At 44.5% G+C, this 25,905-nt stretch overlaps 1 protein-coding gene and 1 non-coding gene across 3 annotated transcripts in view; one reads left to right on the top strand and one right to left on the bottom strand.

Annotated features, from left to right (window-relative positions):
* Positions 1–25,905, top strand: part of RUNX2 (RUNX family transcription factor 2) — a 308,136-nt gene that overhangs the window by 273,290 nt on the left and 8,941 nt on the right. The window lies entirely within an intron of this gene.
* Positions 1,188–1,325, bottom strand: LOC114814414. Its single transcript, XR_003762212.1, has one exon. It is a non-coding gene; the product is annotated as a small nucleolar RNA SNORA7 (small nucleolar RNA).

The raw sequence follows: 25,905 nt of genomic DNA, 5'->3' as shown, positions 1-25,905 counted from the left end.
AGTCATGACTCCCTCTGTTGCCTCAGGCAAATAGCGACCTCTCGGTGCCTTGACATTCCCTGTCTGCAAGACAGGGATAATCACACCTACCTGACAAGGGCTGTTGTAAGGATTAATTAGCTAATGTTTGGAAAGGGCTTTGAAGATGAAAAGTGCTGTGTAAATTCTGGTATAATTACATCCATACCCGAATCAAAGCCTGGAAACCCTTGGGCTGGGTAAATGTGAACCCCATTGATTTTAGCATAGATCTTTTCCTGCCTTGAAACAGGTAATTTAAAAAAAAACAGTTCTTATTTTGCAAGCCGGTTCTGGTCACTACCTTTACCCCGATCCTATTTTGTTTTTTGTATTTTTATGAATAGTTTTATTGGCTGACCTTTTTGGGGAGAGGTTGCGTTAAAAAAAATTTAAGAATTGAGCTTGCAGCGACCTGCGCTTCTACCTAGAGAAGATAGTGATGGTTCCTAAAACCGCCTGTGGCTGCTATCTGTTTCATTGACATCAGTGGTATTTATTGAGCACTTACTGTGTGCAGAGCACTGTCCTGATCATTTGGGAGAATACAACAGATTTGGTAAGACATATTCCCTGCCCACAATGAGCTTCTAGTCTAGAGTCTGCCTGGAGGTTTTCCTCTTTAGCTCGGCTTGTAGGGTCCCCCACCTCTTTCAACCATCCTTTTGGCTTAGTTTTTATACTATATGGCAGACACACACCACACACACACACACACACACACATATACATATAAGCGAGAGAGTCTTGTCTTATACTATCCCGGCTCTGCCACTTGTCAGCTGTGTGACTGTGGGCAAGTCACTTAACTTCTCTGTGCCTCAATTCCCTCATCTGTAAAATGGGGATTAAGACTGTGAGCCTCATATGGGACAACCTGATTATCCTGTATCTACCCCAGCCCTTAGAACAGTGCTCTGGACATAGTAAGCGCTTAACCAAAACCAACATTATTATACTATCCAGTTGTTTCCAATCCATAGCAACTATGGACACATCTCTCCCAGAACACCCCAACTCCATCTGCAATCGTTCTGGTGATGTATCCACAGTTTTCTTGATAAAAGAAAACAAAAGTTGTTTACCACTGCCTTCTTAAACATAATGAACTTGAGTCTCCACCGTCGACTCTCTCCCGTACCACTGCTGCCCAGCACAGGTGAGTTTTGACTTGTAGCAGATTGCCTTCCACTCGCTAGCCACTGCCCAAGCTAGGAATTGAATGGGTATGCCTTTGCTTGACTCTCCCTCCCGTAGCCAAGACCGGTAGAGTACTAGACACTCTCCAGGTGCCCTCCTGAGAGGCATATAAGGGTCTCTTTATATCCTATCTATAGAGAGATGCAAATAGCCAGAGACATACAGAATATCTTTGACTTTTTTTGGATACGATTAGAGCAAAACCTTGTCATTTGGCAAATTTAGTTGGGAAATACCAGTGCTGTCAAAAGGTAAACAGAACAGATGCTGGAAAGAAGATAGCTGCTATGGAAATACCATCTAGTGTCTCTGTTTTTTAAATTATTATTGTATTTGTAAAGCAAGTACTATTATTATATTTGTAAAGCAAGTACTGTGTGTCAAACATTGTTCTAAGCGCTAGGGGAGGTAGGAGTTAATTAGATTTGACACAATTCCTGTTCCGCTTGGGCTCACAAACTAAATAGAAGGGAGGACAGGTATCCCCATTTTACAGATGAGGGAACCGAGGCACAGAGAAGTTAAGTGACTTACCCAAAGTCACACAGCAAGTAATTGGCAGAGCGGGGATTAGAACCTTGGTCCTTCTGACTCACAGGCCCATGCTCTCTCCACTAGGCTGCACTAGTTCTAGATATAGTTGTATCTATAAATGCGTGGCTTAGTGGAAAGACCACGGGCTTGGGAGTCAGAGGTTGTGGGTTCTAATCCCGGCTCCGCCACTTGTCCGCTGTGTGACCTTGGGCAAGTCACTTCACTTATCTGTGCTTCAGTTACCTCATCTGTAAAAATGGGGGTTAAAAAAATGTAAGCCCCACGTGGGACAATCTGATTACCCTGTATCTACCCCAGCGCTTAGAACAGGGCTCTGCCCAAAGTAAGCGCTTAACGAAGACCATAATTATTATAGTTCTCAGTAGAAGGAATAGTCAGGAATAGATTCTGGACTGAGGGCTTTTTCAGGTTTGCACTAAGTCCCTTTGCTCAGTACTTGCTGCAGTGTCAGTGAAGTCTGAGAGAACACTTTGATACAAGCAAATATAGTCTATTTATTGTTGTATTGTACTCTTTCGAGTGCTCAGTGCAGTGCTCTGCACACAATAAGTGCTCAATAGGTAGGATTGAATGAATGAATGAATATCCCTTGTGAGGTCAACAGCTTGGCATTGTTTGTGGCTTTCAATGATCAATGCATCCTGTGTGGGCTCCTAGGGATTTTTATTCGCTATTTCTCCGGGCACAGAACAATATACGAATAGTTTTCTGATGGGAGATGAAAATTCCACACTCTGTGCTCATGGATCACCCCCAGGCAGCTATTTGCAAAAATCTAATATTGGATCATTTAGCTGATAGATGCCAGAAAACAAATTTGATCATTACCGAGGCCAGCTGATTGGGTCCCATACTGGGCGTGAATCAAGGAAGAAATGTATTCTTTTATCCAGATGGAATTTCTAGGTCAATCAAATAAACGTTGTAATAAAGTTAATCTGGTCCCTACCCATTGAGGAGAATGGGAGAAAGATGTGGATCCGATTATATAAATACTGAAAAGTCAGTCTCCATTATTCTCCTTATATAACTTTCTAGTTTACATCCCACACTCCCACACTTCTATATGGGAGACGGTTCCTTTCCGACCAAATGATTTAAATCTGGGCCTTTAAAATCATCTGAGATTTATTTGAACAAGGAAATCATGTTTTCTTTGGAAACTTTCAATGGAGTCATAATTACAGTGTCACAAATACAGTGCTCTATTTAAGGGTTTGTCAGCATTTCCATAATAAACCTCTATTTTCGGGAGTTTATAATATTGCCAAAAAAGCAAAAAGAGAAAGAGAGACAAAGTAATCCTTCTGGACTAAAGCTGATATGTAGTTTCCCTGTCCATAGAGGAGTTTATTTTTAACCAAAGTGTGCAAATGTATTTACAACTGTACATTCTTCTCCATTATTGATTTGGGGAGCCCTGATCTGAGCACGAGGACCACCCATGCCAGCTCAGCTGGGATTCCACTTAGAACGAGAATCGGCCAGAGAAGCTTCTCGGTCGGTTTCTTTTCTGTTTTACAGCTAGTTTTTCCATAGGCCAGACTTAGACTTCGGCAAACTCTCAGAAGCCATCTCGACTCTGTGGAGATGCTCCTGCTTTGCTCTGAACCAAGCATCTGCTCAACCGGGTGTCTGGTTTCAGAGGAAGAGGTCTCAAGCAGCATGGCATTGTGGATAGAGCACAGGCTTGGGAATCAGAAGGTCATTATGATGATCATAATAGTAATCATGGTACTTGTTAAGCACTTACTATTTGCCAAGCACTGTTCTAAGTGCTGGGATAAAGACTAGTTAATCAGGACGGTCCCTATCCCCCATGGGGCTCACACTCAATCCACATTTTACAGATGAGGGAACTGAGGCCCAGAGAAGTGGAGCGACTTGCCCAGAGTCACACTGTAGACATGTGGTGGAGCCGGGATTAGAACTCAGGTCCTTCTGACTCCCAGACCCATGCTTTATCCACTAGACTATGCCGCTTCTCTCAGGAAAACCTCAGAGAGCCAAGAGCAATTCATTCAGGCCTTGTCAACCTCCGTGACTGATTGAAGCTGCCTTTTTCTGGCCTATCACTCTTTCCATCCTTTTCCTTCCCAAAGCAAGAGGGCCCTTCAGAGAAACAGTTTTCCTCAAGCCACTTTCAGTTAGGCAAAAACTTCTCCTTCCACCGCACCCGGGGAAGAGTGCTACTGTTTCTGGTCCGGGCTGTTCTGAGGTGAAAAAAACAACAACCACATAATGCCGCCCACAGGGGAGCAGAACCTTTTCAAACATAATAAAAGTTTCCAGGTTGTTGGCGCAGAGCAGACCATAAAGGGTGGTCTCATTTTCCCCCTTCCCTCCAGACCAATTGGTCCTGACTTCCCTCTAGCCCCTGGGTGCAAGGAGGAGAGTAGATTAACCCTTTCCATGTGTTCCATAGCGCCTCACTGGAATGGAATGATTTCTCCTTTTGACTTTATCTATAATTGTGGTATTTGTTAATCGCTTACTATGTGTCCGGCCCTGTAGTAAACCTTGGGGTGGATACCAGCAAATCGGTTTGGACGCAGTCCCTGTCCCTCTCAGGGCTCACAGTCTTAATCCCTATTTTACAGATGAGGTTACTGAGGGAAGTGAAGTGACTTGCCCAAGGTCACACTGCAGACAAGTGGCAGGGCTGAGGTTAGAACCCAGGTTCTCTGACTCCCAGGCCCGGGTATTTTACACAAGGCCACACAGTTTCTCAATATGGAGTCATATTATTATATTGTACTCTCTCAAGCACTTAGTACAGTACTCTGCCCACAGTATGCACTCACTAAATATTGTAGGTTGATTGAGGGGAGAATTCATGGTTGGGTGTGAGGAAGAATTCTCTTCAAGAGTCCACACTTCCCTGGTTTGTAAAATGGGGAAGAGATCATCCCTTTTCCCACTGAAGATGTAGATTGAGGGCTTTTTCCATACTACCGGTTTTAGGCAATTGATGGATTTTACTTTCCTGGTGAGGGGACAGATACTATTCTCCTTGCTTCTTAGACATTTAGATCATAGCACGGTAAGATTTCAGCACCACATCCCGCTCTCCCCACGGGACCGAGCTGAGATGACACCAGACCCCATCATGTAAAGCCCAAGTAGATTTCAAGTGGTTGGAAGCCATCGTGCCCTTCCAGGGCTGATTCTCTCTGTCCAACTCTCTGCTCTCCTAGAATTACACTGTGGATTTCTTTGGGGCCAATCGCTCATCTGGCGGGACACAGGGACAGGCTGGCTAGACTTGGGACCGTCCCATAAAAATCGGCATTGGCTACATGCCGAGGTAGTCTGCAGCTTAGGGCCCCATATCCCTAAAAGCGCCAATGGAAACAAGAGTTCTGTTCCCTTTTGCTGGAAAACATGTAAAATTGACACCATTTACCAGATGTTCCTGAGTTTTATGAGATTTACAAGGCCTACTGTAAGTAACACTTACTTAAAGAGAGTAAGTTCGCCTGCTTTGAGTGTATGCTTTTTTGTTTCTGAACTCTACAACACCTGTTTGCACAGCACAGCTTTTTGTTCCCCATGGCTCTTGTGGAGAAATTTGTGTTCAATGAACTGATCCTAACTAAGAGAGGACAAGGCATAACCAACTATCCCCATGGCCAATCTTCACTGGCTGACATGTAGGGAAGCAGCATGGCTTAGTGGAAAGAACATGGGCTTGGGAGCACCTGGGTTCTAATCCCAACTCTGCCATTTGCCTGCTGTGTGACCTTGGACAGGCTGATTAACTTCTCTGGGCCTCACTTTCTTCACTGCTAAAGTGGAGATTCAATATCTATTCTCCCTCTTTACTTAGACCACGAGGCTCACATGGGATAGGAACTGTGTCTGATCTGATAATCTTGTAACTATCCCAAGACTTGGTACAGTGCTCGACACATAGTAAGTGCTTAGCAGACTCAATTATTAATAAGAGATAAACACAAGCTGAGCAAACTACAGTATTAATGTTCAACCAAATCTAGGTTACCTGGCATAGTGAAGAAAGAAGCAAGACTGGGCCATAGAAATCTAGATTCTCTATAAGGTCATTGTGGGCAGGAAATGTTTCCGTTTCTTGTTATATTGTACTCTCCCAAATGCTTAGTAAAGTGCTCTGCACACAATAAGTGCTCACTTAATATGACTGAATAAATGAATGAATGAATGGATTGTCCAAATATTTCATTTGAAACTTTTTCACTCACTGAACATTTTATAAAAGCTGCAAATGAGTAGCAATGTAAATCAGTCAAAAGATTATTTACCGGAGAATTTATAGAATGCCTACTTTGGGCACAGCACCGCTCTTAGATCATGGTAAATTACATGGAAATTAATTAGATAGGGCACCTGCCCTAAAGGAGCTTACAAGATGAAGAGGAAACCAAAACAGAATATTTCCCTACTTAAAGCCATTAGCAAGCAGTGAATAAGAATGCATATTCTGGGGGACCTCTAAGCCCCGGGTTAGTTGTTCCGTGAACCGTGAAGTTCACTCCTGTCTTTGTGATACCCAAACGTAAGGTTTTTCACAGAATTCCTTTAAGATTCCTGAAGGAATTTCAATCTACCTCAGCTTAATAGCTCAGCTCTAGCTAGAAGGATGGGAATGGGGTTAAAACCCTTAGGATTCTGTGCTTAGATAGTCCATGTTAGGTGGGATAATCATGAATTAGGGGGTTTTGTTCTGCTTCTTGACAGCCTACAGGTTCTTCCTTCAGTTGGGGTACAACAGGGGAAATAGCTAGGGCCATAGTGGTGAAGGTGCGACTGTGACAGTAGGGAGAAGGAAGAGGAGGAAGAAGAGGAGAGAAGGAGAGAATTTCCCAGCTTCCACCTCTCCTTCAGAAGTTATTGTTGCTGCAGCTGTCATTGCCCTTCTGGAGTCTCCTGTTATGCCCCAAATCCCCATCACACATGGCTCTAGGGTTGGTCAGTTGAGCTGCAGCAACTGTCGGGATCACCACGACTCCTGCTTGAGCAGTGGAGGCATCAGGGATGGTGGAAGCTTGTAGAAATCTTCTCCCACTCCCTTCTGTGCCAGTCATGTATTTGGATTTGCTCCCTTTATTCACCCTTCCCTCAGCCACTCAGCACTATGTGCATATCCGTAATTTATTTATACAAATGTCAGTCAGTCAATATTTATTGAGTGCTATGTGCAGAGCACTGTACTAAGCACTTGGGAGAGTACAGTATAACAATAAACAGTCACATTCCCTGCTCACAATGTCCTTACAGTCTAGAGCCGGTGGGGAGACGGACATTAATGTGAATAAATGAATTACAGACATGTACATAAGTGATGTAGGGCTAAGAAGTAGGGATGAATAAAGGGAGTAAGTCAGGGTGCTGCCAAAGGGAGTGGGAGAAGAAGAAAGAAGTGTAATATGTCTTTCCACCTTCTAGACTGTAAGCACGTTGTGGACGGGGAACATGCCTGCCAATTCTTTTATATTGTACAGTGTATTAGTACAGTGCTCTGCACACAGTAAGCACTCCTTTTTTAAAAAATGGTATGTGTTTAGCGCTTACTAAGTGTCAGGCACTCTTCTAAGAGCTGGGGTAGAAACAAGCTAATCAGATTACACACAGTTCATGTCCCACATGGGGCTGTGTGACTGTGGGCAAGTCACTTAACTTCTCTGTGCCTCAGTTACCTCCTGTGTAAAATGGGCATTAAGATTGTGAGCCTCACATGGGACAACCTGATGACCCTGTATCTACCTCCAGCACTTAGAACAGTGCTCTGCACATAGTAAGCGCTTAACAAATAGCAACATTATTATTAATCCCCATTTTACAGATGAGGCACCGAGAATTTGAGTGACTTGCCCAAGGTCACATAGCGGACATGTGGCAAAGCTGGGGTTAGAACCGAGGTCCTCCTGACTCCCAGGCCTATGCTCTACCCACTAGGCCATTCTCCTTCTCAATTAGAGAAGCAGCGTGGCTCAGTGGAAAGAGCACGGGCTTTGGAGTCAGAGGTCATGAGTTCGAATCCCGGCTCGGCCACTTGTCAGCTGTTTGACTGTGGGCAAGTCACTTAACGTCTCTGGGCCTCAGTTCCCTCATCTGTAAAATGGGGATTAAGACTGTGAGCCCCATGTGGGACAACTTGATTCCCCTATGTCTACCCCAGCGCTTAGAACAAATACCAACATTAACTGATTGATTGATTGATCAGTAATTGTTGACAATGAATACCTTCTCCCTTCCTCCCTCTCCTGTTTTTCTCTCTTTCTTTTCCCTTTTCCCTGTTTCCCCGTTTTCTCTTCTCTCCCTTCTTCTTGCCCTCTTCATATCCCCCCTTTACTTCTTCTTTCCCCTTTCCCCACCTTTCCCCACCTTTCCCCATCATCCTCTCTCTTCTTCTCTCTTGCTCTTCGTTCCCCTCTTTCTCTATCCCTTGGTGGTCTTTTCTCTTCTAGTCCCCCACCCTTGTAAGCCCTACTCCTGCTTTACTGAAGGTCACAAGCTTTAAATCTGTCACCCAGCCTGATGCTAGGGGAATTGCCCTTCTCCCTCACTGCACTAGGTTTGGGTTTTCTGTTCTCTTCCTGCCCTACAAGCCCACTGATTGAATGAATGAAAGAACACCAGCCCACCACCCGCCATCTGTGGGAACTGAAAGAAAACAGCCACTAAAAAAACACAACCTTCTCTTTACTAGAAGATAGTTTTAGCGAAACATGAAAATCAACCCTAGTTATTGAGCACTTACTGTTTGCAAAGCAACATACTAAGCGCTTGGGAGAGGACAATATAACAATAAACAGACACATTCCCTGCCCACGATGAGCTTACGGTCTAGCGGACGAGCTAAATCAGAACAACTTTTCCTTTGATAACAGAACGGGACGAGCATCAGTTACTCTGGGCCCAGAGCCAAGAAACACTTGGGGGATGTCTGAGAACGGCGGATGAGGTCCCAGGTTTGTTTTACCAAGAGATTTTGGTTCTGCCAAATATCTGTAGTGTAAAGAAATCATAAAAAAATCACCGGTGGTCTGGGGCAGGAGGTTGCCCACTGGGTAGATTTGAGACTGGGATATGAGCTGGTGACAGGGCTGTTTCATCCACAAGCCTGGAAACAAATTAGAGTCAGAGAGAGAATGAATGAAGCTTCCTAGAGAGTCTGAGTGTATTTTCCTTCCCTCCCCCTTGTCTAGGGGAAACCAGGAATATTTTGCCTCGGAGCATTATTTGTGTGTAATTATCACCGTCTAGGCTTCCTCTCTTGTTTGGGGAGACTGAGTATAATACTTCCCTTTTGTTTCCCTGCTCTCGAGTGGCATAGGTTGCCGTTCATGATTATCACCGTCACTCGTGTGTTCTGGTTGCACGCACATTATAAGGGGAATAGTCGGTTTAAGCTACGAGAGGGAGCTTGGGTCTTTATCTTTCCTTTTGGTGGCTTCTCGATCCCTTTTCTCTCTAGATTGTAAGCTCACTGTGGGCAAGGAATGTATCTACCACCTTCGTTATGTTCCCTTGTACTCTCACAAGTGCTTAGTACAGTGGTCTGCACACAGTTAAGTTCTCGATGAATATGACCGATTGATTTTCCACGGTTTGTGCATGGGGAAATACCCAGATGTTTGCTTAAGGCTAAGCACAGCCTAGTGGTAAGAACACAGGTCTGGGAGTCAGAGGAGCTGGGCTTTAATCCCGATTCTACCACTTACCTGCTGTGGGACCTGGGGCAAATTGCTTAAGTTCTTTGTGCTTCGGTTTCCTCATCTGTAAAATGAGGTCAGAATATCTGTTCTCTCTTTCCCTTAGATTGCGAACCCGCCATGGGTCAGGTACTGCCTCTGACCTGATACTTTTGTATCTATCCCAGCATTCAGCACAGTGCTTGGCATATTATAAGCACTTAACAGTCAATCAATCAGCCGTATTTATTGAACCCTTACCATTTTACTATGACCTTGGGAGAGTATACATTCTCTACCCATAAGGAACTTTTAGGACAAATACCATTATTATTAAAATGTTGCAAGCTGATCTGGTTGATGCACTGGGCAGTGATCACCTGGGAAGGCGGCAAGCCTACCAAATTCATGAGGGCAGTGATGGAGAGCCAGAGGGTGACCATCCACCCGTGATTTGAATGAGTTAGGAGGTAAAGAGGGAGCTGCCTTTTCCTCTCGAGTTTCTGGCCTTCCCCTGCTCTTCCTTGCCTTACTTTCTCCCTCTAGATAACCTAGAAAGGGCCATGGTTCTTCTAATAAATATTTCTTTCAATTGGCGCAGTGGATGGGCATGGGCTTGGGGGTCAGAGGACATGGATTCTCATCCTGGCTCCACCACTTGTCTGCTACGGGACCTTGGGCAAGTCCCTTCACTTCTCCGTTGCCACAGTTACCTCATCTAAAACATGGAGATTGAGACTGTGAGGCCCATGTGGGACAGGGACCGTGTCCAACCTGATTTGCTTGTGTCCACCCCAGTGCTTAGTACAGTAGTTGGCACAGAGTAAGCCCTTAACAAATAAAACAATGATTATCATTATTATTATTGTTCCCGGGGCACGTTTTCCTGTGCCTGTTCCTTCTGAGAAGGAAGGAATTTGTTGTATCATACTCTTCCAGGTGCTTAGTATAGTGTTTGCACACAGTAAATCCTCAATAAATCCAGTGGAATGGAATGCAAAGCCAACTGCCCCTGTCATTGCCGCATTTGAGGTTTCCCACAGTTGCGAGCATAGGGTTGGGCGTTGGTTCATTCATTCAGTTGTATTTATTGAGTGCTCACTGTGTGGAAAGCACTGTACTAAGCACTTGGGAGAGTACAGTAGAACAGTAAAACAGACACATTCCCTGCCCACAACGAGCTTGGGAGCTGGGGCGGATTGTCAAACCCGAGACCCATCCTCCAGACAAATCGATTTTACGATTCCCTTGACTCAGCTGTCATCTTTGACCTAAAAGAGGGTGACCTTCCTAAAAGAGGCCCTGCCGTTAAATGAGGGCCAGTTTGTGACAGGCCACACTGTTTTGTAGAAAGAGTTTCTCCCTTAAACAGGCACGACTCTGCCTCTACCCCTCTTTGCCCCAGGAAATCAGAGGATGGAGTTTTTTCCCCTCTATCCAGACACCAGGTCCAGTGCTGCTCAGAAAGGAGCATTTGTAACCGAGCATTCTTTATGTGGTCTTCAATTAATAAACAGGAATACGCCTTTCGAAACCCCGCGGGGAAACAACTTGTTTTTTCGGTTTGCCGCTCCTGTGTGTAGCCTAGATGAATGGGGGCTTTTAGAGCCGGCCTTTCATCCCTGGATATCAAAGCGCTGCTCACACACGGATCTGCCCTCTTGGTGGACAGCGTCCGGCCTGTGGCCACCATGGAAGGGGAGAGCGGTTGCCATCTTGGCCGGCTTCGCATGCCGCAGTGGCAGAGTTATGATGACCCAGTTTTCCTTCCCGGGATGACTGCCGACCCACCAGGAAGGAGACGGAGACCGCCGGAATCCTTTCCACATCGGTCATGGTGATTAATCATACTAATATTAATACCACTATTAATGTCTTGCTTACAGCGACTTAATACCCCTCTCTCTCTCTCTCTCTGAAGCTCATTGCCCTACAGAAGTGCTCTTTGGACTCCCTTGATATGCCTGGGAAGTGGGGAGGGAGCCACCACTGACCCATTTTCCCAATAATGATAGTAATAATAATAATAATTATGATACTTGTTAAGCGCTTACTATGTGCCAAGCACTGTTCTAAGTGGTGGGGTAGATACAAGTTAATCAGGTTGGACACAGTCCCTGTCCCACACTGGGCTCACACTCTTAATCCCCATTTTTAACAGACGAGGTAACTGAGGCTCAGAGAAGTTAAGTAACTTGCCCAAGGTCACACAGCAGACAAGTGGTGGAGCTGGGATTAGAACCCAAGACCTTATGACTCCTAGGCCCATGCTCTATCCAGTACACTATGCTGCTTCTCATGTGGAAACTGAGGTGCTGAGAGGCTAAGTTAGGCCACTGAGAACCCACAAGGCCTAGTGAATAGAGCCCAGGCATGGGAATCAGAAGGACCTAAATTCTAATCCCAACTCTGCCACTTGTCTGCAGTGTGACCTTGGGCAGGTCACTTAACTTCTCTGTGCCTCAGTTACCTCATCTGTAAAATGGGGATGAAGAAAGTGAGCCCCATATGGGACAACCTGATTACCTTGTATCTTCCCCAGTCCTTAGAACAGTGCTTGGAACACAGTAAGTGCTTAACAAATACCATCATCATTATTATTATTTCAGAGGCGCGTACAATCTACGGAAAGATGAAGATAATGGGAGGGAGCAGCTCTAGTATCTGTTAACGAGGCCTCTACAGACCTAAAGGGATTTGATTTGTCAGATCTGAAGTGGAAAATGGCTCTGTGCTGAGGGAAAGGCATAAGCAGCAGGTTGGAGAGAGGAGAATTGTGAATAGAGTATGGTAAATCACCGAAGCTTGCATTATAACTACCGACTTCGTTACATCTACTGGAAACTAGGGATGCAATTGCAAGCTAGCTATGCTCCCTCCTGGACATTTTTGTGGCTGGCCTGCTTATGCAGTAGACATTGATACACAGTCCAAATGTTAAAGTTACTAAGTACGGCAAATGGAAATGAAACTGGGGAAGATAATTATTTTGATTAATGTTTTAAAAACTCATCATTGGCAGATGGGACTTCCTTAGGACTGGGGTCACTGATATAATCGATCAATCAATGATATTTATTGAGTGCTTAATGTGTGCGGAGCACTAGACTGAGCGCTTGAGAGATTACAATAGGACAGAGTTGGTAGATGCACAAGGAGTTTAAGACTGCGAAGAAGAACAAAAAGAAGAGCGAGAAGCAGAGAAAGATTGAAATTGAAATGGACTCTCTTGCTTTTGAGCTCACTTGCAGATACAGAGGTTGTGCTTAAAAGCCCCCCGTTCCCCCGCCAGATGAGATTCCAGAGACCTGCCTCTTTCAGTCCCAGTGTTGGAGACCCCTCTAGCTAGAAGTAGGGCTGTCAGCAGAGGGACAAGAAGAGTCTCTTTGTCTCTCTGTCCTCCTCATCTGTCTCTCTCTGCCTGCTTCCTTACAGCAGCCACAGAGCGTCTAACTGCGGGTCATTTATTTGACAAGTCTGTCCGTCTTCCCACTGAAATAAATTGCACAAGTCTGGAGCTTGGCCCTCTATGCTCCAAAAGACATTGCCAAATGGCTGGTCGAACTGTGATATCATCACCTTCCGGAAAGGAACAACCAATCGGCTCCACCGTGATTCCCCAAAGAGCCTGTCAGGAACGGATTTGGACTAGATTTGGGCTGAGTTAAACCAAGAATCAGGAGCCAAAAAAAAAAAAAAAACCTGCTGAGAACCTCCTGGAGATCTGGTTTTCAAGGTATTGGTTCCAAGTCATAAAAAGCACAGAGGAAGACAGATACGGAAAATGTAGGACACCTAAGCAGAATTCTACTTTATAATAATAATTTGCACTCCCGTGGACCCTTTCATTTGAAGACCTTAAAGCACTTCTAAACCTGAAATAATTAAGCATCATCACATACCTGTGGGAAAGGGAAGTGTTATTATACCTATTTTGCAGAGGGGTGAAGGCCCGAACAGAGAGCTTTCGGTAACTTGGCCGAAGCCAATGAGGGAATAGTCAAGAGGCTTTGACACACCATTCTTTGCCCTGATGCTCCACTCTCAATAATCTCCAATTTTTTTTAGGGTATTTGTTAAGCGCTGTCTATGTGCCAGGTACTGTACTAAGCACTGGGGTAGATACAAGCTAATTCGGTTGGACTCAGTCCCTTTACCACATGGGGCTCACAGTCTTAATCCCCATTTTACAGATGAGGTTACTGAGGCACAGAGAAGTGAAGTGGCTTGTCCAAGGTCACACAGCAGACGGTGGCAGAGCCGGGATTAGAACCCAGGTGCTTCTTACATTCAGGCCTGTGTTCTATCCCCTAGGCCATGCTGCTTCCCCTATTCAATGGCCAAATGCAAGCCAAATGTAATTGTTTCCCCTGCTCCACACTTTGCCAGCTATTTTTCCAACTATTTCGGCCAGGAATCCAGACAGAACAAGCCCGGTGTCTGAAAGGGTAAAGGTCTGTTTCCTAAGGCAACCATGGATCCTGCCATGGGAATTCTGTCATCACCACATCCACTTGACTGGAAGAGAGTGCAAGATTTTCCATTCTTTTTCCTTGCCTCCCAACCTGGCTGTTTCAAAAACCAGGTGGGATGGAGTAAACTGTCACCTCCCTGAGGGCAGGGTTTGTGTCTACCAACTCTATTGAATTGTTCTCGCCTAAGTGCTGAGTACATGGCTCTGAAATCAATCAATCAGTGGTATCCACTGAACACTTACTGTGTACTGAACACTGTTCTAAGCACTTGCGAGAGTACAATCTAACAGAGTTAATAGGCACATTCCCTGCCCAAGTTTACAGTCTGCCCAAGTGCATAGGGAATAGGGGAAAAGAGGCCTTAACTGGAGAAAGTTCCTACACACAGGAAGCGTTTGATAAATATCATTGATTGGTTGGTGATGATGAGGTGGAGCGAGGGGTATCACAGTGGGAAAATAAAGAGAGACCACATTGGTCAGCTAGCATCCCTTGCCAACCAGGAGCCAGACACAAAGAAGTGATACTTTAAATCTGCTGCCTAAAACCAATCGTGTTCTCTTCTTAAGGTGAACTATTGTCCTGGGAGAGTACAGTATAATAGAGTTGGTAGACATTTTTCCTGTTCACAACAAGCTTACAGTGTAGAGGTGGAGACAAACATTAACTTCAAAAATTAAATCAGGTAGAAGCCAGATCCTCATACTCCTAAGCCTGTGCTCTTTCCGCTAGGCTATGCTGCTTCTATTAGCTCAGTAGTCTCAGCCCAGAATCAGTATTGATTATTATTATCAATTATTATTATCATATATTTAAGAAATGCTTGCCATGTGCCAAGTACTGAGAAGCAGCGTGGCTCAGTGGAAAGAGCACGGGTTTTGGAGTCAGGGCTCATGAGTTCGAATCCCAGCTCTGCCACTTGTCGGCTGTGTGACTGTGGGCAAGTCACTTAACTTCTCTGTGCCTCAGTTCCCTCATCTGTAAAATGGGGATTAAGACTGTGAGCCCCACGTGGGGCAACCTGATTCCCCTATGTCTACCCCAGCGCTTAGAACAGTGCTCGGCACATAGTAAGCGCTTAACAAATACCAACATTATTATTATTATTACTGCTCTAAATGCTGAGGTAGATAAAAGTGAATCAGGTCACTGAGTATTTCAATATCTCCCTGTAATGTATGAGGCTATTTGGCAAGTTTCTTTTCCCACCTCATGGAAATGGCAGAAAGCAAACAAAACTGCCTACTGTTTGCCAGGTTTTCCTTGAAGTTGATATATTCCTTCCTAACAAGCAACACCTTTCCTGAAAGAAAGTATCGATTTCCACCCCAGAAAAAAATCCATTACCTATAGGAGATGGAATATAGGGGGAACCATCATACCATCATACTAGATTTTGAAATATAAAGTGGGTCAGCACTCAGAAGAAGGAACTGTACCCACAAACAGATTCCTAATCTAACTTGTTCAAGGTAATAATAATAAAAACAATATGATAATAATAATAATCGTGGTATTTGTTAAGTGCTCACTGTGTGCCAGGTACTAAGCACTGGAGTAGTTACAGGGTAATCGGTTTGGACGCAGTCCCTGTTCCACAAAGGGCTCTCAGTCTTAATCCCCATTTTACAGAGGAAATAACTGAGGCACAGAAAAGTTGATTGACTTGTCTGAGGCAACAGAGCAGACAAGTGGCAGAACTGAAATTAGAACCCAGATCCTTTTGACTCCCAGGCCCCTGCTCTTTCTACTAGACCAGAGTGAGGGTTGCTTCTCTCTACCCCAGTAGACTCTCTCCTCTCATTCATTTCTATTCTCTCCTCTGCCGTCACACCTTTTGAGAGAGAGAGACACATCTCTCCAAATTTCTCCTTAATGGTGTGACCAATCTTGGCTTTAGTCCATCCATTTGCTACTGTTAGAATCCTCTTCACTGCTACCTCGATCTCCCTGGAGTAGGGGGAGTGGAAAAAGAGAAACACCTTCTAATGGTGTGTGGAAAGGGAGGCGCAGGGAGGATGATTTCACTTTCGTGAATGAGCAAAGTGGTTTTGCATAAGGTGATTGTCCTGCCCATCTCAGATATGGAAGTTGAGAAAGCCTGGAGAATGGAGCAGGATAGGGATTGGCTACGGACAACTGGAGAATTTTTTACCATGGCAATTGGGGCAGGGGGTCACCAATTCCCATATATTTCCCCTCCCAGCAAATCGGGCCCCAACTTCCGCAGAAAATGGTAGAGTTCCAGGTTTCCTTGAGCATCCAGGAAGAGGGTAGAGGAATATACCATTCCCTCTTTCCCTGGAAAATCATGGTTCTAACACCCTTCTGGATCCAGAAGGATGGATTTGGTCAGCAATGTATTGGCCACATCCACTGTACTTCTCCTACACAAAACCTGCAAGAGTCATGGGATCCTTGTTAAGGAGCTTTGTTTAAATTAGGGGGCAAGGTGGGAAAATGTGGTTCTTGCTTGTTATACTTGTTGATCATTGAAGAGATGGCTATATATTGGTTGAAGTTGAGGTAGGTGGGCCTCTTTACCCTGTTTCACCTGACTGGGTAGGAAAGGAGTAAAGATGAACTTTGAAAAAAAGAAAGCGGTCGGGGAAGGGCCAAAGATTTGATCTTTTAGTCAGTCAGTGAATCATTGAGAAGCAGTGTGGCTCAGTGGAAAGAGCCCGGGCTTGGGAGTCAGAGGTCATTAATTAATTAATTAATGTTGGTATTTGTTAAGCGCTTACTATGTGCCGAGCACTGTTCTAAGCGCTGGGGTAGACATAGGGGAATCAGGTTGTCCCACGTGGGGCTCACAGTCTTAATCCCCATTTTACAGATGAGGGAACTGAGGCACAGAGAAGTTAAGTGACTTGCCCACAGTCACACAGCCGACAAGTGGCAGAGCTGGGATTCGAACTCATGAGCCCTGACTCCAAAACCCGTGCTCTTTCCACTGAGCCACGCTGCTTCTCAACCCAGGTCATGGGTTCGCGTCTCGGCTCTGCCACTTGTCAGCTGTGTGACTGTGGGCAAGTCACTTCACTTCTCTGTGCCTCAGTGACCTCATCTGTAAAATGGGGATTAAAACCGTGAGCCCCACTTGGGACAACTTGATCACCTTGTATCCCCCAGCGCTTAGAACAGTGCTTTGCACATAGTAAGAGCTTAACAAATACCACCATTTATTTATTTATCTTATATTTATTGAGTGCTTACTGTGTGCAGAGCACTGTACTAAGCCCTTGGGAGAGAATGATATAACAGCAAACAGACACATTCTCTGCTCACAACCAGCTTATAGTCTAGATGGGGAGAGAACAGTCTAGAGCATTAAGTTCATCTCCTTTAGGGACTACAGAGAGACAGAGGGTGAGACTCCTAGATTTCTCTAGTGAGAAGAACTGAGTCTCAGTTTTTCCTCAGTATTTGCAAGTGGTTTTTCTCTCCCATGGTGAGACAAACTTCCATTATCCAGGAAATTCCAGGGATCTCAATTTACCCTTCAGTCACCCTGCTGCTCATCGTTATGGCCAGAGTTGGGGGAAAGAAGGAAAGGCAGAGGGTTTTAACTCCACAGTCTTGCAGATTGGATCTGAGTCATGCCAGAACTGACTGGAAGTAAGGTACCATCTCCCTGACCAAAGCTGGAACAATCCAGTTCTGAACTGGCTGTGGCCTTCACTCCAGAGGGATAGTTTTCAAAGATTTTATTTCAACTGAAGGGAACTGGTACTTTACTCTCTATGTTGAAGTGGTATGGATGAGTGCTATGTCCAAAACAATTTTTTAATGGTGTTTGTAAAGTGCTCACTATGTGCCAGGCACTGTACTAAGCACTAGGGCAGAGGCATTTTAATATAATTAGGGTATTTTTTAAAATGCTTACTATGTGACAAGCACTGTACTAAGCCCCGGGGCAAATACAAGTAATCAACCTTCTTAGGAGGCTCACAGTCTAAGTAGGAGAGAGAACAAGTATTGAATGAATCCCCATTATGCAGATGAGATAATTGAGACACAGAGAAGTTAAATGACTTGCCCAAAGTCACACAGCAGGTAAGTGGTAGAATCGGAATTAGAACCCAAGTCCTCTGATGCCCAGACCTGTGCTCTTTCCACTAGTCCACACTACTTGGTTGGACACAATCCATGTCCCATCTAGGGCTTGCACTCTTAATATCCATTTTACAGATGAGATAACTGAGGAACAGAAAAGTTAAGTTCCTTGCCCAAGGTCACACAGCAAACCCTGTCCTCCTTAGAACCCTGGTCCTTCTGACTCTCAGGCCTGTGGTCTATCCACTAGGTCAAGCCATGCCTAACCCAATCCATGGGATGGGAGTTACTTGAATGCTGGAGTTGGCTGGTTTTGCTCTAGAAATTGAGATTGGCACAAAGTGGGGTTATAGATCAAATGGCAGGAGACAGAGGAAAGGAAAAATTAGGCTCAAATCAGAAAAGACATCCAGAGATGGATACAAAGTGGCAAGACTCAGCATTCTCAGGGATTACTTGATAGTACCATGGAATGTAATCAAGCAATGATGAGGATCTGAGTAGCCAATTATTTATTTTGACCACTGTAGTAGTAAATATTTTTATGTTTTTCTCCTCCATTATAGTGTAAGCTCCTTGGGGCCTGGGAATGTGTCACTTGGTTATTCAGTATTTTAAAAACTCCTATTTCGGGGCACTGAATCAAGTGAGCACTCAATAAATAATACTTCTAGTAATACTACTATTACTACCTATGCCTCCTCCTCCTACTATTATTCTCCATAACTGCTAGTACCAGGACACCTTATATGTGCCATTCATACAAGAATGGAAATGATAATGGAGAACACCAGATCTTAAAGGAATTAGATGTAAAGTCCTAGACTTCCAGCCTATGACATGTGTATTTATTTATTTTTTTAAGATGGAATTCTGGGAAGTGCTCCATACAGCTGGAGGCAGGTCTGCAAGCTATTCAGAAGTAGTCTAAGTAGTCTCCCAGGAGGAAATTGAAATAAGGAATTCTGGGATCTTTTTCCAGTTCTTCCATTGACCCTCTCAACAGTTCTGTCCAAATCCATTTGGACAAAATGCTGAGCCAGTCGGTTAATCATATTTATTGAGTGCTTACTGTGTGCGAAGTACCTTACTAAGCACTTGGGAGAGTACAATATAACAATAAACAGACACGTTCCCTGCCCACAGCGAGCTTACGGATTAGAGGGCTTCAATTTGATTTGATTCTTTAGTGTCTGGTAAAGACCAGAGGGTAAGGTATTCTCCCTAAAGTCTTGAAGAATGTGAACTGCCCAGGCTTTGTCAGAGACGGTCTTTCACCCCATCTTGCAAATGTGTTTGTACTACGTGCATCCCTTCCCGATGTGTGGAGACACAGAGACCCACACTGCTTTATGTTCACAAACACATACACACACACTCACGTAAAGGATTGTCAGTGTACCACGCAACCCTTGATTCTCCCGTCTAGCTCGCCTGTTGACTCATTTATGGACCTCTGCAGCTGTGCCTCAGTTGTTCCATACAGCCACATCGCCAGACTGTCTCTCCTCACATTCCTGGTGGCGTCCTGGCTCTCTTTGACCTCGGTGTTCTAATACTTTTGGGTTAGCACAGACTACCCGGCTGGCTCAGTTCCTGACTCTCAGGCCTTGTTAAAGACAAAATGCCGTCTTTTTACTGCGCAGCCTCTTTCCATAAAGTTAATCAAGCAATCCTCGTTTTACAAGGGAACTGACCCCTTTGGTCTTTCTTCCTCTTGGCAGGCTAGCGTGTCTTCCCTTCTACCCTACTAGAATCGTCCTATTTCTCGTATTTTTAGGCATTTCAAGAAGGTAAAAAGTGAGTCACCCTCCGCCACAATGAGAAAGGGTAGGTTTTGTGGGCTTCTGAGTAAACTTTCCTGGGATTTGCGTTATAGTTTATCATTTTTTGTGCATTTTAGGGATTTAAATGAATTATAGGATATCTCACATTTTCCGGTAAATTGGGGATTTTACTCCGATCTTCGATGAGCCCAGCAGCCCTTTTTTTCTGTCCAATTCCACCCAAGCAACTCTGTAGACAGTAAATGCTCAATAAATATCAAAGATTGATTGGTTCCTCCTCATTTCCAAAACTCTTTGCATCATCCTAATCCTCATGTGTATACTCTTTCCCAGCCCAGTGTTCTGCACGTGGTAAGAAACTCAACAAATACTATTACTTCTACTACAATTTCTTCCACAATTATCTGCTACAGCTGCGTAGCCTGTGACCCATAATTCCAGGGATCTGGGGGCAGCCAGGGATTGGACATGGCATCAGGGGTGGCAGAGAGGAAAGATTCTGGGCAGTTCTGATATGGGGAATCCTGATAGGAAGGAGGCAGAAAAAGGATCGAGGCACCAATCCACCTTTGCCATTGTGAACTTCATCAGATACGGGGGCGGTGACAGAAACAGACATGAGGACTTGAGGATTTGGGCTTCCTTGGCTACTGTGAACTCTGGCAAAGGTGGAGGTGTAAGTGGCAGCAGCACTTTTAATGTATTTTCCCAAAGCCAAATCCAGATGAAAAAAAAATACATTTTGGCAGCAACCCCGAGCAAACGCTGAAGAGAAGGGGAAACAGGGCTTCCTGATGAAACACCTCCTAATCCATTTTTTCTTCACGCCATGGCCAGATTTCAATACATGATATACCTTTCTTGCTCTCACTCATTCTCTCTCACTCTCTCTCTTTTTCTGAATCTACAATCAGGTGTATGTGAAATCTACCTATTGATCTTGTATCTACCCCAGCATTTAGTGCAGTGCTTGGCACATAGCAAGTACTTAACGAGTACCACTATTTTTTTTTAAAAAAGAGTCATCTGTTCTAAATGGAAAAAAAAAAAAGTGGCCTACAGGGAAATAAACCTTCCCAGGTGTCAGCAACCTTTGCCTTTTAAAGGAGCCTTTGACTTTGAAATAAGGGGCTTCATTGGTCGGGCTTTGCCTGTTCAGCTCCACCATATATACTTTATTCCCTTCTCATACTTTAGGCCCTATTTTTATTCTTTAATCATTGAACAGTTTGTCTCTTCCTTCTTCCAAGCTTTTTTTGCTCCTTCCTGATGAAGTTCCTGAGGAGAGACTTCTGGGAAGCTTGCTCCCAGGTCCATATGCTGATCTTACCCCCTCTGTAATAATAATGTTGGTATTTGTTAAGCGTTTACTATGTGCCAAGCACTGTTCTAAGCGCTGGGGAAGATACAGTGTAATCAGGTTGTCCCACGTGAGGTTCACAATCTTAATCCCCATTTTACAGATGAGGTAACTGAGGCACAGAGAAGTTAAGTGACTTACCCAAAGTCACACAGCTGACAGGTGGCGGAGCCGGCATTCGAACCCATGACCTCTGACTCTTAAGCCCCTGCTCTTTTCACTGAGCCACGCCGCTTCTCTGTAGACAATAGCCTTCAAACTCTAGACAGCCAGTAGTCTTCTGAAGTATGATTCCCTTCCTTTGAAGATGGAATTGCGAAGAACTAGAAGGTTAGTGAGACAAACCACGGTGATGGTGGTGGTAGTGATGATGGTGAAAAGAAAGAGGATAATGATGATGACGATAATTGTGCCATTTATTAAGTGCTTACTATGTGCCAGGGGTTGAGGGGGAGGGGAAGAAGGAAGAGGAAGAAAAGGAGGAGGAGAAGGAGGTTGTTTCAATGCCTATGGCTAAAGTTTCCATCCTGTCAAACCAGCCAACACCATAGCTTGGAGTCCCCACTGCACCATCTCTTTGCTGCTCTGGTGTCTCTCTCCTCCTGCCCTGTGCAAGGCATAGGGGTGGGAAGAATTTAAACCCCCTCAAAAGCATATTCTCCCTCAAAAACTTAGGATGCTGGGAAGCTTTGGGGGTTGCTGTGACAGCGACTCTGACAGTTGAGCTCTGAGTAATGAGGAGGAACCTGAAATTCTGCTTCTGTGCTCATTCATGGTACCCTTTTGCTCTTGTAGTTATTATTTTCCTATGATTTCACTTTGTTTTTTGGTTTTCATCTTTTCATTCTTCTTTAGGTGTCTGTCTCCAATCCGCCCCCCCTTCTTTATTCTTAGAATTGAGCCCCTTGGGCTACCAGTCTATTTTTCCCCCAATGTGTAGTATAGTAATAATAATAATTATAATAATTGTGGTATTTGTTAAGGCTTACTATGTGCCAGGCACTGTTCTAAGCGCTGGGGTACCTTGCACACAGTAGGTGCTTAATAAATGTTATTACTATTAGAGCTTTCTAGCCTATCGGGAACTCTACAGTGACTCAGGTTCCTCACGTTGGGATAAGGAGTCCATCTGGGGTGTGGCGGGGTAGTTTAATCAAGGAAAACATGGGCGAGGTACTCGACTTTCTGGCTGTTTCTAGGGGGAAAACAGTTTTTATGAATAAAGAAAACCTATTGTTTCACAGGCCCATCCTCATTAAGAATAAGTCACCTCTGGCTATGGCCTCAGTGCCAGATACAGACTTCAGGATTCTTTGTGTTGCAAGCTTATTTTTGGCTCTTGTGCTGTTGTATCAAGGTATGAGCTAGGTGGGGATGAGGGAAGGGTGTGGTTCTCCATTCCTCTTTCTCTTATTCACATGGATAGAAGGAGGAAAAGACATATACCACCCAGTGCTGCACAACTTTGAATATGGCTCCATTCATATTTTGCTCCCACCATGCCCTCGGTTTGGGAAATCACTTGTGTCCTCTGGTCACACACTTACCATTCTCTTTCCTACTCTCTCCCCCGCCCCCCTTCCTTAGATGAATCATTATTGTCTTTCCATTTGGATGAATCCCCTCATTGTCCCTAGACTCTTCACCTAGGATGTTTTAAAGAAAGTTCTTCCTTCTTCCCCAAGGATGAGGCTGTTTGAGATTCAAATTCTTGAGTTTGGAAAGAGGAAGAGAGAGGGAAGATGTGAAACAGGCCTGGGAAAATATGAAAGAAGTAAAAAATGGTCATTCGAACTTCTGAGGTCTTTTCTTTCATATAAAAAATAATGAATACTCATCTCCAACAAAGAAAGAATATATTTTTGATTACCTGAAAGAGAGAAACTTTGGTTTTGATGAAGATTGCTGAGAATGATGCTCGACAAACTAAAGCTTTCACACTATGCACAGGTACACAATCATCTTTTACTGTTATCTCTTCTAGTTGATTTCCTTAATCTCAGTTAAAAGTTCCTTGAAAATAAGGACATAGGCAATGACAGACATTCTATCTCAGATAGTGGCTATAAAGTGGCTACCAAAGTGGCTACAAAATCTATACGTGATTTCTGTAGCTCAGGCTGCTGTGTCAGCTACTATTAACTCCCATTAGTACAATAAATCAATCTATCATTAATATTTACTGAGCCCTTTCTGTGTGAAGAGCACTGTACTCAACTGCTTGAGAGAGGAGAGTAAAATTGGTAGACAGGATTTCTGTCCTCAAGGAGTTTACAGTCTATCAGGGGAGGTAATAAAAAAAAGTTCAGATAGGAGGATGTAATAGAATATAAATATGTGAACATGAATGTCACCCAGGGGCTCTAAGCGCTTTAGATGGTGTGGAAGTGTGGAAATGGCAGTTGCGGGCTATTGGGTGGGGAGAATAAAAATTAATCATGCGTGGGCTCCTGGAAGAGATGTGAAAGGAAAGAGGGTTCCAGTCAGGAGGAAGGGGGTGAGCAAGAAGTCGGTGTCAGGAGAGACAAAAAGGGACAGGATAAGAATGAGTTGCAGTGGGTAGGTTGAGAAGAACAGAGAGTGTGAGCTGGGATGTAGTGGGAGAAGAGAGTGGGAAAGTAGGAGGGAAAGAGGTGATTGAGTGCTTTGTAACCAGTTGTCAGCAGTTCACAACCACGCAGCATGAGTATATGGTGTGTGTTGAACAATAAACCTGATGGTGATTTCAAGATCCTTTAATTTAATAGAGGAGCCAAGGTATACAAATATTCAATATGAATATAAGCTAAGAGAGACACTAATTACAGTAAACACTGTGATTACAAAATGAGTCAGCAGGAGAGAAGTGGGTCATGGATTTTTCTAGTGGGTGGACCTCGAGATAAGATTTTATAAAGGAAATTCAAGAATGGGTGCTCCGTGCAGAAAGAATGGCTCAAGCAATTGCTTATATCTGCAGCTCTAGCCAGCTCCCTACCCGACACAATGGAGTGGATAGAATAAAAAAGTGCCAAAAGGGCTGCATCAGTGGAAGTGGTAAAATGCCTTTCCTTTTACCCTTCCCGGCCATCGGTATAGTGCTGCCAGAGCTTGCTTCACTGGGGAGAAAATGTCCTTCTTGTGCTTTCAGGCTGAGATTCTGCCAGCCCAGGGTGATGGGCCAGAACAGAGAATACTAATCCGCATTCAGTCTGCATGTCATGTTGTCCAAATCTGATCTGCAGCCCTCTCGATGGCAATTATTTGTATTTTCAATTGCAAAATTTGGGAGAGCATCCGTGGAGAGTCGGGGCTCTGTTGAGAGCCTTCTTTCCCAGAGAGCGATTTTACCTAATGAGATTTATCCATAACTCACTGTCAATTAAGAAGCAGGAGTAGTAGAGTGAAGGGTAATGAATAAGTGATTTGCCCAAGGTCGCCCAGAAAGCGGCTACCAAGGCTGGAAATTGAATCCAGATGTTCCCAGTCATTGGTGCTTTCTATATCTAGGTTCTCCCAGGAAACATCTGGGCAGTTGCCCGTGGGCCTGCTCCAGACTGGCCCATTGAATAGTCACTGGGATCTAGGGAAAGTCAAAGGCGGGCAAAAAGCAGTGCAGCTCTGTTGCTGCTGGCCCAGTTTAGTCTGGGGGAAACACTCCCTACTCTTCATCTTGACCCTTGTTGTCAGTCCAATAACAATATGGCCTAGTGGATAGAGGATGGGCCTGGAAGTCAAGCTCTGCCACTTGTCTGCAGCTGTGTGACCTTGGGTAAGTCATTTCCCACTTCTCGGTGCCTCAGTTACCTCATCTGTAAAATGGGGTGACAGGTGAGCCCCATGGGTGACAGGAGTTGTTTCCAACCTGATTAGTTTGTATCTACCCCAGCGCTTAGAATAGTGTCTGACACGTAGTAAGCGCTTAGCATACCATCATCATTCATATTACTTTTTATTATTCCCAGAGATGTGGCCCTCTCTGCTCCAAATGACAGTGCAGGTGAGAAGAATGTAAGCTCTAGAGTGTAAGCTCACTGTGGGCAGGGAACATGTCTGTTTATTGTTGTACTGTACTCCCTCAAGTACTTAGTACAGTGCTCTGCAAACAGTAAGCGCTCAATAAATACGAGTGAATGAATGAAGTTGCCATGTGCTCTTTTGGATCCCACCTGTTGCCTGTCTAGGATGTGCCTAGGTCACCAGGGCCCAGTGAAGCCTTCCATCGTAGATCCGATCAGGAACCAGCAAAGTACCAACCGAAGGGGTTCTGGGAAATATTTAGGGATACAGAGACCAAGCTGTATTGTGCCAGCTGGGGTTTTTTTTTTTCCACCAAGATCAATAGATGGTATCTATTAAGCGCTTACTATTGCAGGGTGCTATACTAAGCACTTGGGAGAGTACAATACAATAGAATTGGTAGACATGTTCAGTGCCTTCAAAGAGTTTGCAATCTAGCAGGATCTAATTGACTTGGAGTAGTCGGGAAGCTGCAGGACGCAGTGGATAAAGCATGGGTCTGGTAGCCAGAGGACCGGGTTCTAATCCCGGCTTTGCCACTTGCCTGATGAGGGACCTTAAGTGAAGATAAGTCACTTAACTTCTCTGTGCCTCATTTTCCTCAACTGCAAAATGGGGGTTCAATACCTGTTCTCCCTCCTACTTAGACTGTGAGTCCCATGTGGGCCAGGGACCGTATCCGGCCTCATTAACTTGTACACACCCCAGCACTTAGAAAGTGCTCGACACATAGGAAGCACTTGACAAATACCATAAAAGCAAACAAACCAAAAAGCAGTAGT

The sequence above is a fragment of the Ornithorhynchus anatinus genome, chromosome 9, assembly GCF_004115215.2.
Source record: "Ornithorhynchus anatinus isolate Pmale09 chromosome 9, mOrnAna1.pri.v4, whole genome shotgun sequence".
In the NCBI taxonomy this organism is placed as follows: domain Eukaryota; kingdom Metazoa; phylum Chordata; class Mammalia; order Monotremata; family Ornithorhynchidae; genus Ornithorhynchus; species Ornithorhynchus anatinus.
The sequence above is the reverse complement of the archived record's forward strand: the minus strand, read 5'-3'. Positions and strand labels throughout refer to the sequence as shown.